Raw genomic sequence first — 12,259 nt, forward strand, 5'->3', positions numbered from 1 at the left:
ATGACCCGCTGAAGAGTTGACTCCTATGACCGGACCCTAGCCGTTCACTCAATGGGGTATCGACATCATAGGGCCATTACCCTTGGGCAAAGGGCAGACTTGATACGCCATTATAGCAATTGATTATTTCACAAAGTGGGCAGAAGCCGACCCTGTGGCCAAAATCACTGAGCAGAAAGCCACTGATTTCGTGTTGAAGAATATCATCTGTCGGTTTGGTATCTCACACACCATTGTCTCAGACAATGGGAGGCAGTTCAACAATGACAAATTTCACATGTGTCAAAAGGTAAGCATTCCAAATGCCTATTCGTCACCTCGGCACCCTTAATCGAATGGATAGGTCGAAGTGATCAACAAGATAATAAAAAAATCATCTCAAGACCAAGCTCGAGAAGGTAAAAGGTGTTTAGGCCGAGGAACTCCCTTTCGTGCTCTGGGCTTATGGAACTACAACTTAGTCTTCAACCGGAGAGACTCCGTTCTCTCTCTCATTTGGACCCGAGGCCATCGTCCCGGTTAAAGTGGGACTCCCTACGACGCTCGTGCGATCTTACAATGAGGACCAGAATGACGAGCAGATAACTATGTGCCTCGATCTCCTCGAAGAGACAAGGGAATTGGCCAGGCTCAGGACCGCTGCTCGGCAATAGTAGGTCGCTTGATTTTACAATTCCAGGTTCAAAATTCGGAGGTTCCGACCAGGGGACCTAGTCCTCCATAAGACGTTCCAGAACACTTCAAAGCCTGGAACAGAAACCCTAGAATGGACCTAGGAGGGACCCTATCGGATAATAAATGCAGCTCAGCCTGACTCCTACTGACTTGAAGACCCACCGCTTTCTCGTGGTCAGTCCACTGGATCTTTGGATTTAACTCGTTCTTTGGATATTGCCCTAAAATGATCTCTCCAAATGGATGGAAGGTGTGGATGCAAAACATACATCATGGTGGGGCCCACGGAACTTGTCGACGTCACTTCAGTAGCTAGTCTCGCGACTCAACCTGTGAATATAGTCAACCCGTCAGTAGCTAATCCCCTCCCGGACGCGAGAGAAATTTCGTTTTTACGAAATTCTCTCCTCTTCTCCGGAAAATCGCAATCAATCTCATCTTCCGTAAAAAACTTTCTAGAAATTTATCTTTTTCTTTTTCAAATCCGAACTGAAATCTCCGTAAATCTCGGTGAAATCAAGTTCGCTTTCAAATCTCTTTCTTTGAAGAAAAGAAAATGGTTTTTTAAAAGGGTTTTCTTATCTCGGATAATTTAGAGCTATCAACAGCGATTTGCCACTAAATCTAGCCGAAATCCACTTCCGCGGGTAGATCGGGAGAAAAAGAAGGTAAGAGATCTTTTTTGTATATATTTTTTGTATTTATTTCAATTTTTTTTTCAATAACAAGGAGAACGATAGCTATTTTTTCGATAAAATCGAAAATATCGCCGATATTTCGTTGATATTTGGAAGAGAAACGAAAACTTGGGGTTTCGGTATCGCCGGTTCAGCGACACCGATAATATCGCCGATATTATCGATTTCTCGTCGACAATTCAAACACTGGTCTTAACCGACCGGCCTCTTTGCCAGGTACTTCAAAGGCCCCAGGTGTTAGGAAGGCTCACCAAATGGGCGATCGAGCTCAGCGAGTTTGATATCAAATACCAGCTGAGGAGCGCCATCATGGGTCAGGCAGTGACTGACTTCATCGTCGAGCTTACTAGTCAAGAGAACAAGGTTGCCTCGGACGGCTAGGAAGAACCTCTTGACTCGGCTAGCAGGTCTGGTCAAGAAAGCAAAGCTTGCCAGTCAACCACTGCACCGAATGATACAGGGCTCAACCAACTGATAAAAAATGCTCAGATGACAAAAATTGACCAGAGCATCTGGACGCTGTATGTGGACTAAGGCTGTACACGAGTCAAGCTAGCTCGAAAAGCTCGCTCGACTCGGCTCGAGTCAGCTCAGATTGACTCGGCTTGAAAGGCCGACTCGAGGTGAGTCAAGCTTGTTTTTTAAAGCTCGAGTTGAGTTCAAGCTAAGTTCGACCATGGTGCATTTCAACTCGACTCGACTCGAAGTCAACTTGACTCGAAGCTCGAGCTCGAGCTCGAATAATATATTTTAATATTATATATATATAACATTAATATTAAATATAAATAAAATGTTTAACTTTAAAAAAAGTTAAAACTAAAAATTTTTACTAAAAAACCCTACTCGACCATGCTGGATTGAGTCGGGTTGGGGTTCGGGTCGGGGTGGGGGCCGGGTTAGGTCGGGTTGGGCACCGGGTTGAGTTGGGTGTGGGTTTGGGTTGAGCTGGGTGCTAGGTTGGCATATGAACAAGCTCGACTCGACTCGAACTACTAGCTTGACTCGAGATTGACTCAAAAGCTTTGGCAAACAAGCTAAGCTTAAATGTTGAGCTCGAGGGCGAGCTCGAGCTTGAGCTCGAACTCGAGTATAGCACGAATGAGTCAAGCCTAACTTGGCCCAGCTTAACTTGACTCGGCTCGATGTACAGCCCTAATGTGGACAGATTGTCCAACTCTAAACGTGGCGGAGCTAGGATTGTCCTCCTAGCCCCTGACCTGACATCAATCAAGTACACTCTGAGGTTCAGTTTCTGCACTTCAAACAACATGGCTGAATACGAAGCACTGCTAGTAGGACTCAGCTTAGCGACAACTATGGGGGCTTAGGCCCTCAAAGTCCACCCCGACTCTTAGCTTGTCATCAACCAAATCTTCGACGAATATCAGGCAAAGGAGATGTGAATGATTGCATATCTGCGCAAGGCTCAGGAATTAATGGGCAAATTCTAGAGGTGTAACGTCAATTTAATCCCAAGGGTAAAAAACTCATGGGTGGATGAGCTAGCAAAGCTAGCATCTGCGACTGAATGAGACATTCCGAGGACTGTCCCAATAAAGTTTTTAGCCGAGCCGAGCATCAATCAGCTCATATCAAATGCCGTTCTACCCGTGCATATAACCCCAAGCTGGATGGACCTAATCATAAGGTATCTTAGAGAAGGAAAGCTCCCCGATGACAAATTGGAGGCACGATGACTCAGACTCAGATCAGCCTGGTCCACGATGATTGGGGACATCTTGTATAAAAGAGGGTTTTCCCTGCCCTATCTCATGTGCCTCTGACCAAAAGAGTCCGACTACGTCCTGAAGGAAATTCACGAAGGAATATATGATAATCACTCTGGCGGTCGAGCCTTAGCCCACAAGGTCATCTGACAGGGCTACTTTTGGCCAACCCTCCAAGAGGATGCCAGGCGCTTCGCTCAGAAATGTGATAAGTGCCAAAGATTCACAGTTGTTCCAAGATGACCCGCTGAAGAGTTGACTCCTATGACCGGACCCTAGCCGTTCACTCAATGGGGTATTGACATCATAGGGCCATTACCCCTGGGCAAAGGGCAGACTTGATACGCCATTGTAGCAATTGATTATTTCATAAAGTGGGCGGAAGCCGACCCCGTGGCCAAAATCACTGAGCAGAAAGTCACTGATTTCGTGTTGAAGAATATCATCTGTCGATTTGGTATCTCGCACACCATTGTCTCAAACAATGGGAGGCAGTTCAACAATGACAAATTTCACAACATGTGTCAAAAGGTCAGCATTCCAAATGCCTATTCGTCACCTCGGCACCCTCAATCGAATGGACAGGTCGAAGCGATCAACAAGATGATAAAAAAATCATCTTAAGACCAAGCTCGAGAAGGCAAAAGGTGTTTAGGCCGAGGAATTCCCTTTCGTGCTCTGGGCTTATGGAACTACAACTTAGTCTTCAACTGGAGAGACTCCGTTCTCTCTCTCATTTGGACCCGAGGCCGTCATCCCGGTTAAAGTGGGACTCCCTACGGCGCTCGTGCGATCTTACAATGAGGACCAGAATGACGAGCAGATAACTATGTGCCTCGATCTCCTCAAAGAGACAAGGGAATTGGCCAGGCTCAGGACCGATGCTCGACAATAGTAGGTCGCTTGATTTTACAATTCCAGGTTCAAAATTCGGAGGTTCTACCAGGGGACCTAGTCCTCCGTAAGACGTTCCAAAACACTTCAAAGCCTGGAATAGAAACCCTAGAATGGACCTAGGAGGGACCCTATCAGATAATAAGTGCAGCTCAGCCTGGCTCCTACTGACTTGAAGATCTAGAGAACCGACCTCTACCTCATCCATGGAATGTTGAGCATCTAAAGATCTACCACTTGTGAGCTAAATCATGAAGAAAAAGTGACCGAGGTCAGAAACTACTTATATTACATGTAAATTCCTACGGGTTTTCATAATAAAAACTCCTCGGCATGAAAGATTTTCATCTAAACTTCGTGTCTACTTATTCATGCTACCGAGGACCTCCTTCAATGTCAGGAGAAACACTTCTGTGATGGCCTGACCCTTAAAGAAGTGGTCAGTCCATTAACTATAACTACACACATGTCGACAAATAAGCCAAGTCAACACTTATAAATCAGCACGATTAACCACACTACTACTACTTACAAGTGCACGACAATACAAATTTATCAAACGAATACATAGAAATGTAAAAACCGCAAGATGGGGCAAAAACTCTCTATCCATTAAACCGGGCCAGATTACAAAATTCTTATAAAAAAGAAAAAAAAGAAAAAAGAAAAATACATCTAATCTGCTCGAGGAGGGGGCTGTTCGGATGGAGGAGGCTGCTCGGCTTCAACCTGCGAAGGCCCTTTTGAGGCTTCATCACTGAGGAGGGCGTCCAGGTTCAGGTCGGGATACAACCATTTGATATCCTCATTGCAATTATCATAACTACAATTGTAAATGACATCGGCCTCATCGAATCTCTCCTTTGAGGCCTTGTTTTCTTCTATAGCTACGGCTTTGATTGACAGAAGGGACACCTCAGACTTGGCTAGTTGGGTAGCTAAGGTCTTTTCGACCTCCACCAATTTAGCCGTTGAACTGGTCTTCACCCTCTCTAGCTTTGCCCTCAGCCCTGTTACATTTGCCTCAATGGATGAGAGATGCGCCCTCACTCTCCCCAGCTTGGGCTTGGTGGAGATGAGATGGGACTTCGCCTCGTCAAGGTCGATCATCACCAAGCTCTCCTCCCGGGCTTCTGCCAACAAAATCTTCAGAGCATCTCGCTCCTCCCCAACGGACTTCAACGCATCCTTCAAGGCCTTAACCTCGGCCACCTTCTCCTGAAGGCCCTCACCAAGGGCCCCAACTTTGGCCACCCTTTCCTCGAGGACCTTGTTCAAGGCCTCGACCTCAGCAGTCTCCATGTCATGCTCGTCAACTACCTGCATTATCCTATCCCGAGTGGATAGCAGCGTAGGGACAATCTGAGCATAAAAGACAGGCAAACAAATTAGAAGATGCAAAGGAAGCTTAACAACGGAAGAAAAGAGTGTACCTTATAACAAAGCGCGACCATGTCGGTAAGAAAGGACTCTGAGCGAGAGCCCATCAAGTTGGCAATATCCTCCTCAGGAACATGTTTCGTCGCCTAACTGGACAGGCAAGACATATGGTGACCCAGCGAGTATGCTCTCGCCTCCTTAGGAGCCTAGGGGCTCGAAGCAGCGACCCCCTCAACATCATAGGGGGCCAGTGGGTCAGACTCGACCATCGAAGGGCCAGCCCCCTCAGCTCTTCGGACGACCTTGTCCGATATGAGATACTCAACCTCCTCGACCGTAAGATCGGCCTCGGCCCCTTCGGCCACAGAAGCCTCAGGGACTGGATATATCTCCTCCATGTCCAGGTCGACCACCTCCACCGCGCTCGGCTGAGAAGGGGCGACCAGCACGGGAGCCTCTCCTCCTCCCACCTCAGTTGGGGCTAGTTGGTTTGTCAAGGGTGGCTCAGCCTCGACCTCTGACCTCACCTCCACGGTGGAGGGGAGTATCTAGGCGATGGAAGGAGTCGCCTTCTTTCGGACGACCATCTTAGTCCGGATCATCTCCTCGATTAGGGGGAGGGGGGGGGGGGGGCTTCCTCTTCCCAGACTTGTGGGGCTCGGCCATACCTCCATGGCATAACTCAAGTCATCTGAGTACCAACGTAAAGGAATCTTAACTGATGAACAACTACTCACCAAGAGAAGAAAGAGAAGGGATCGATTTGCAGAGCCCGGATTAACATAGAAGCTTAGGACTAATGAGTTTGTTCCAGAGGTGAAACTCCTTCAAGATCTTCGCCTTGTCCACTTGGCCGTGATGGAAGGTAGACAACTCGGGTGGACCCTTGGGGAAAACTGCAGATGTACAAAAGAAAAATCAGGTCAACTTAAAGTTCAAAAGCAGAAAAAGGAGACTAGAATGCCACGATGATGTCTGAACTAGGGTGGAAAATTTGTTTGGTAATTTGACTCGAAGATGAGCCAGTTCGGCAGCAGGTGCCTACCATTCTCCCGAAGCCCAGAACCATTTATTCTTCCAATCCTTGTTGGAGGTCGGGAGTTTGGCGACAAGGCTTTGACCTCGGTTCGCTTGTTCTGAGAAGTAGTACCAGCACGGTCGCATGAGGTTGTGTTTGGTCTGCTACAGATTAGGGCTGAAAGTCGGGCGGGTTTGGTCGGGTTGCTGCTCAACCCTAACCCAACCCAAGGTTCCTATACCTCAACCCTAACCCAACCCAACCCTATCTCGGGTTGGGAATTCTCAACCCAAGCCCAACCCAATCTCGAGTTGGGAATTCTCAACCCAAACCCAACCCAAGCGGGCTCGGTCTGGTTGATCAGGTTGGTCGGGTGTATACATGCTAATATTTTCGTTATTACATTCATTTATTATATTTCAATATAACACTTATTTTTTGTATCTATGATTTTATTAATTATATATGTGATTATTCACCATAAAGAACTTCATTTTTTTCTTTAAAAAAATAAGCTAAAATATAGGACAACTACTCCTTTAAAAGTCATGTAGCATAGCATGCAATCTATTTGAGAGAGAGAAATTCGGCATATCTTGTTAGCTTTAGTCCTTGGAAATGACGTGGATAAATGAGACCCGAGATTGCTGTGTGCCTTCGACACAAACGATCCACACTCAATTATAATTTATAAGTAACTAATATATTGATCGGGTTCGGGTTGGGTCAACCTGAGACCTCAACCCGAGCCCAACCCAAGTTTTATCGAGTTGGTGTTTGTATAGCCCAAGCTTGAGATCAGACCCGATATATCCTGCCCAAACCCAACCCAATGTCGGGTCAGTCACGGGTCGGTCGGGTTGAACCCGCCCAACTTTCTGCCCTACTACCGATAGATGAATTCATCCGGTGTTAGCTCTTTGTTCTTGAGCTAAAACCAGATGATGTAAGTCCCCAGTAGCACCCTCCAAGCATTCGGGATGAGCTGACCTGGATCCAATCTTAGCCGCGCTATCATGACCCTCACAAACGAGTGTAGTGGAAGCCGAAGTCTGCATTGGAGGGCGAAGATGAATATGGCTACCTTCCCTTCAGTTGGATCCCCGGGAACGTCATAAGTGCTAATGCTTGGATGTGTATAGAGTCTAGAATCTGGTATTCCAAACGGATCTTGGCCATAACAACCTCTTTCAGAATCGACCCCCCGGGACCAACCTCAGAAGGCTGCTCGGCTGATGGCTGAGTGGCCGCCCTAATGGACCCCAATAGAATCGGAGAAGGTGGTTCCAATGGGACCCTAGACCGGGAGTCCACACTTCCTCGATCGAAATCATCCTCATAGGCATAGACCTCGTGCCGTACGTCTGAATCGTCTGACATATCGGGTAGTTAATAGAAAAAGAGAGAGGAAGGGAAGCAAATGCAAAGTGGGACGACCGGAAAAGATGGTGAACTCACCGAAAATCGCCTGCTCCGAGAGTCTAGTAGCAGTGAGGATACTTGGAAAGCAAATAGTCAAGCTGATGACGATGTCATCAACTTTTATAAACTCTCTTAGCCGCACGCATTAATGACCAGCATTACATGCCACATGCGAATAGCCATCTCCCCGACCACCGCCTTACACGCGTCCGCACCCCATAAGCTCTGCCAATCCGGATTCCCGAGCTGCGCCATGCCTTTAATGAGCAACATTAAATGTCACAAACAAAGAGCCATCTCCTTGTCCATCACTTTACACGCGACGATCTCTCATTCACTGTGCGGATCCGCGTTCTCGACCTATGCCACGTGTCCACACCTCAAGGGTCCCCAGTCGAAAAGCTCCCCCAACAGAGTACGACACCTGGACTATAGCAAGCCATCATTGTGGATTTTCCTCGATCTTGCTGCCCCTGCTAGTTGGCAGTTAATGTGAAACAACTCATCCGCTTGACCTTGTCCCACCGACTTACTTCCTGAACTCACATTGTAAACTCAAGAAGTAGGGGGCTTGTGTTTTGAGGAAATATAGTCCAATCGTCCTTAGGGTCGGCTCGGGCTGACGAGCATACACTCCTGCGCCATCTCACTCAGAGAAGCTAGAGTTCACTTTCCCAAGCGCAGCCTTCGGCAATGCACGTCCCCAAGCTTCCACCTCTGTACCTCACAAGGACTGTCTTGAAGTGCCCTGGTCAGTCCAGCTTGTCTCAGGATAGGCCCAAGGGGTTGATTGGCTTGGTGAAGTTGAGTAAGAGCTCATCAAGGACAGATGGGACTGAAGAGAAGATAACCGTTCTTAGGGTCGGCTCGGGCTAACGAGCATACACTCCTGCGCCATCTCACTCAGAGAAGCTAGAGTTCACTTTCCCAAGCGCAGCCTTCAGCAGCGCACGTCCCCAAGCTTCCACCTATGTACCTCACAAGGACTGTCTTGAAGTGCCCTGGTCAGTCCAGCTTGTCTCAAGATAGGCCCAAGGGGTTGATTGGCTTGGTGAAGTTAAGGAAGGTCTCATTAAGGACAAATGGGGCCGAAGAGAAGATAGGGCCAACCTTCAGCTTAAAAAAAACCAATAGCCCAGACGACCAATGCAGAATTTCGAAGCTCCTTGGAGCAATCCCTAGCTGATCAACCAAAGTTCTGCTCGGCCCATCCCCGGTCGATCGATTGGTTCAGCTCGGCTCAGTTCAGGTCGGCTTCATCCGGTAAACCGATTAGATCAGCTCGACCCGACACAAATAAACAAAGGTTCAGCTCGAATATTTGTGATGACCAATTTCTGTTGCCTTTAACTTCTTCACGAGTCCTGATAGCCTCCTCTGATTATTCATATATGGATCCACCTCGGATGAGATAAGGGGTCCATACCGTGCCGACCCACGATGTTTCGACTAGAACCGTGTGGACCTATCTCCTCGACTGGGTGGATGATCTTCCTCGGCTATGCACAACTCTAGGGTAACCATTGATGCCCATCACTTACGTAATCGTCCACCGTGTGATTCCAGGGTAACTGCCCACATTCACCACTTAAGCACATCTCGCCCAACGGCTAACATCTTACCTAAGATTATGGACTACTTCGTCCTACGGACACTATAAGTAAGGGCCCCATCTACATGAAAAGGTATGTAGAATCTCTCACCCTAAACCCTTCTACACAACCAAACTCAGATTCCTAGCCTGAGTTTGGCATCGGAGGGTCCCCTGCTCTAGCTAGGGTCTCCTTGGTTCTTCTATTGTGCATGTGCTCGGAGGTCTGAGGAGGGCGGTCTAGATTCTTACATCAATAGGGTGTATAAACCATTACTCATTTTCTAACAACTTCTTGCACAACCTTGCCACTGCCAACTCAATATGAGCCAATTCTTTAGTTGGCCATTGTGTGAATCTCTACTAGTAAGGAGTAGCTTTTGGACATTTTTGCTCTAGCAATTAGTTTCAAAGGGAGGAAAACTTTGAATCTAAATTATATGGGAAGCCATTTTAAATAAAATCAGGATTATTTTGAAAATTGGAAGTGTAGCTACTGTCCGTTGTAAGGTTCAAATTTCACCCCCACAAAAAAGCCTACAATAGCTTAGATTTTATTAGCATCTTTTCAATTCTATGATGGAGTAGTCCTCTGGAACTTCTCTTGTGTGTGGCCCGCATAGAGAGTAGCAACGGGGAGATGATGTAGAGCTGGTTGCAGACAATTTCATGGCCAAGATGGACCAAAGAAGGCCTGATCAGAGGTGGAAGTGATCCGGACCGTCAGAACCTTAAAATGGGCATATCTCGCAAATCGAAATGAGTTATTCGACATACCGTATATGATTTTGGGGTAGGAGAGGCTACTTTAGCCAACCAACCCGCTATGCTGGGTTGCCCACACCGAATTTGCGAGATTCCATCAGATTGACGGTTGAAAATCCTTTTTATTTCCATTTTTACTATTTATAGTAAGTTTTAGTTCAATCATAACTTTTGATCCATTGAGTTTTAGGAGTTGTGTCCAACATGAAAAGTGCATAGAAAATTAGGAGAACAAAGTGGTTAGGCCAAATATGAGGTCAAGCAGAAGTCATGACCATCTATAAATAGTAAGTTTACACGATTTTAGGGAGTTTTAGTTGTAGTTTGGTTCCGAAACTTCTCCCCATGATTCGTATCACTATTTAAGGGTTGTAAACTCGTTATTTATTTATTTATTAATTTATCCATTTATTTTTAAATTTTTAGAAAATTATTTCTATTTTCTTATTTTCCTCATGGATTCAAGGTATTTCTGTGAGGAGTCCAAATAAGCTCCATGGTTTTAGAGTAGTTATCCCCTACGGAAGACAGTGCTGGACCTCAACATATCCTTCCCTGCTGTGTTAGGACGCAATAAAGAATATTTTAAAACAATCATTTACGAGATTTAATGATTCCTAAGAGCAAATTTTATTCTCTTCTTTCCAACTGTTTTTCTATTTGATTTTGGTCCAGTCATGTTATTTGGTAATAAAGATAATAATGAGTATAAAAGAATTAATGACTTTTTCAGTTGAAGATTTTGATGGAACAATTATTTTATTTCATGGTGCTTTAAAAAAAAATTTTAAAAAAAAAAAACTTAAAAGAAAGTAAGTGTTGGGAGAAATGGCAAGCATTTGGAAGGGATGATGAGGGCCGGAGTTCATTTTGGTCATAGTACAAGGAAATCAAATCCTAGAATGGGACCTTAAATCGTTGCAAAATATAAAGGTATTTATATTACAAATCTCATTAAAACTGCTTATTTTGCAAACCTCACAAATAGTAGGGAGGAAAGTGAAGAAGAAACACAGCATGTTATGATCTTATACTATCGTAGCTTCTATTCTTCATGTAGCATTTAGACTGAATGACTACTCAAGTGAGATTGCTACTTTAGTACAATTAATGTAGAAATTAGTTTATGAAAATTTTACTAAATGCAATCACAAGCCGAAACATGGTTAGATCATTTGTCTTGAGCTTATACTGAATGTGGTTAATCTATATCTCATTTGAAAAAAAAATAAATGCAATTTAGATGATACTTCCTGTTCGTTTTCTTCTTACAGAGGCTGTTTGGATACATAAACAACCAGTTTAAGTTAAATATTTAGCCATATCCGGAAAATAATGGGAAGTGTAAATATTTTCTTGTTAGATATTAATCAATAGAAATGGTTTTCAAACCCATTGCAGATTTCCTCTATCTTCTTTTTCTTCTCTCAACCTTAACTTCCAACAATATAGCACAATCAATCAGCCGATTGATATTGGACCACACCGTCTGACTGGTGGCCAGAATCCAGTGACTCTCCATCTAGATGGCTATTGAAATGCCAGGAATGATGATGATGATGATGATGACAATGGCCATGGTGGTGGTGGCGGCTGATGATGATAATGGCAAAGGTGGTGGTGAGCAGTCCAGTCCATTTAAGGATTCAAAAGCATTTTGGTAATATATATGAAAAACCCAGATCTTGCACAAAAGAGTAAGGGCTTGGGTTAGGAATAACCATCACACACCGGCTCAGTCCACTGGGTAATAGGCACTTTCTTTTCCATGCAGGGGCCGTGTGATGAGTGGTTTGGATTAGTGAATGGTGTAACCCATACGAAATGAATGGATTGTTTCAATAAAATTGCCAGCCATTAAAAATCCACATACACCTGTGGCCTACCTGATGACTGGACCAGCTTAATTTTTGCATGTGGCCATCTTCAGGTGGGACCTACCTCATGTTCCCCTTTTATTTTTACACAAACTTGCCAAAATGAAACTTACATGATCCTCATTGGGGAGTTTATATTTTCAGTGGAAGGTGGACCCCGGCCAAAACAATTAGACTACGTTTGGTGCCAGAGTTCCTGTAAATTGGTT

The sequence above is a fragment of the Magnolia sinica genome, chromosome 5 (assembly GCF_029962835.1).
Source record: "Magnolia sinica isolate HGM2019 chromosome 5, MsV1, whole genome shotgun sequence".
In the NCBI taxonomy this organism is placed as follows: Eukaryota; Viridiplantae; Streptophyta; class Magnoliopsida; order Magnoliales; family Magnoliaceae; genus Magnolia; species Magnolia sinica.